This window comes from Suricata suricatta, chromosome 3 (assembly GCF_006229205.1).
Source record: "Suricata suricatta isolate VVHF042 chromosome 3, meerkat_22Aug2017_6uvM2_HiC, whole genome shotgun sequence".
Lineage (NCBI taxonomy): Eukaryota > Metazoa > Chordata > Mammalia > Carnivora > Herpestidae > Suricata > Suricata suricatta.
Genome location: NC_043702.1, coordinates 108491441 through 108493657, shown reverse-complemented (window position 1 = coordinate 108493657; position 2217 = coordinate 108491441).

Genomic DNA, 2217 nt, shown 5'->3' with positions numbered 1-2217 from the left:
ATCTTTTTCCTTTTATCTTTGAATAACAAAAGAGCACATACCCCTTAACTCCACAATACAGTCAAGTTCTCCCCAAATCATGTTCTCCAGAAGGAAAACTTAGACATAAAACTACATTTAACATACTTACCCATTATCATCCAATGTTGTCATTTCCCCCAGGACTGCTGGGAGATTAAATGGCAGAAGATATGGCAAGGACCTAGTCCAGGGCTGAGACACAGTAGAGGTGTTTGTAAATAGAACTGTTAACAGTGGTTATTATCTGACCTAGGGTATGTCTCTCTGCTAAACTCTGAGACTGGCCCAGATTCTTGTCTGGTCCAGGGGTTCTCTGAATGAAGTCCCAAGATCAGCAGCAGCAGCCGTGTCACTTGGGAACCTGTTAAAATGTAAATACTTAGGGGTACCTGGGTGGCTCAGTTGGTTGAGCATTCAACTTTGGCTCAGGTCACGATTTCATGGCTCATGAGTTTGAGCCCCACATCAGACTCTGTGCTAATGGCAAGGAGCCCGCTTTGGATCTTCTGTCCCCCTTTCTCTCTGCCCCTTCCCACTTGCACTCTATCTCTCTCAAAAATAAATAAATCTTTTTTAAAAATGTAAATATTCAGGCCCCCACCCTAGACTACTCTCCAGAAACTCTGGAGTGGGCCTGGCAGCTTATGCTCTAAAACATCTTTCAGGTGGATCTGATGTCTATTCAAGTCTGAGAACCTGTGATCCAAGGCTTCCACCACTGGTCAGAAAAGAAGCCCAGGTAACTCTGGAATCTGTGGTCAGGGATTTGGGTATTTTCAATGGACCCTTGGACCCTACCCCCCAACCTTAGCACTTTAAAGCTTCAAAAGAGAGGGAAATAATGTTTGCTGAGTACCTAGGAGGTTTAATTTCTCTTTAATCTCCATAGCAACTTTATCAGAAAGGTCTTCCTCTCCCAGGTTAAAGAAACAAGTTTACAGGGGAGACCAAGATCACATAATTTGTGCACAGCACAGCCAGGCATCCAAGTGCAAATCCCATGTCTTTTGTCCTACCACCATGGCCCACAGGGACAGGTAAGCAAGGACAAGCAAGATCCATGGACCCTGCACAAAGAAGAGTAAAGTTTGGTCTGCTCTGAGGGTCTGGGATAAAGCAGAGGTAGGCTGGGTGTGGTGGGGAAAGCACTGCCAGGCAACACTGGACATGTGCTGCTGACCAAAAATAGTATTCAAAGGGGACAGAAATTGGGGAAGGGTGCAGACATAGGCCAGGATATGCAAAGCCAGTCTCGTTAGATGCTAAACCCCTGTGAGACTCTGGATCCCAGAATGGCAGACTTGGAGCAGGACTGCAGTATGACACCCATGGGCCCTTGGCACTTTTCCTTCCTAGGTCCCTTTTAGAATAAATATATATGGATACAGATCTAGATACAGAAAAAGATATATAGATATAGATATAATTTTAAATATATTTTTACAGCTGTGTTTGTACAAAGATGAATATAATCCAGGCTGTATATTATTAATATTATTACTACTATTATTTTACTAAAGTTATTTTTTTTGCCTGAAGTTATTTCTTTTGTTTTTAAAAGCAATTAAAATTAAAACATTTCAGTTGGTCCATTAAAAAATTGTGGTTCTAGTGATCTGTGGGAGTGTGTCTCTTGGGCAAGCCTCCTGTCCTTAAACCCGACAAAGAAAACAGCCAGGACTCCTTTTGCCCCTGAGAAAACAGTTCTGCCTTACTTGAGGGATGATTCTCTACTTATATCATACCTGCAGGAACACACCCGGAACGTCAGGGAGAGGAGTAAGAGTGAGTTCCGGCCCAAGAATTAGGTCCTAGGGATTCTAGTCCACTCTCACCACTCGCCAGATATGTGAGCTCACACATGCTGCTGAGCCTCTCTGGGACCCAATTTCCTCACATGGTAAGTGAGAATACTGGGCAAATGCTCTGTAAACTCTCAGAGATTGAAAAGCAAAGCTCCCAGGCAGGAGGAGAGGCGCCCCTTCCCCAGGTTGGGGGCAGTGACAAAGTCAGGCCGGGACTCGGCGCGACTGTGCGGTGTGGCTGCAGATGTGCGCGGCGCCAGTTTGCTCGCTCTTAATTGAAGAGCACTCCTAGGCTCCCGGCACACCCAGGAACTTCGCGGTCTGGGTGGTGGGGCTATTCCCTGGGGCCGCCGGGCCGCGTCCCGCTCTTGGCTCCCGGCTTCAGCTCCGC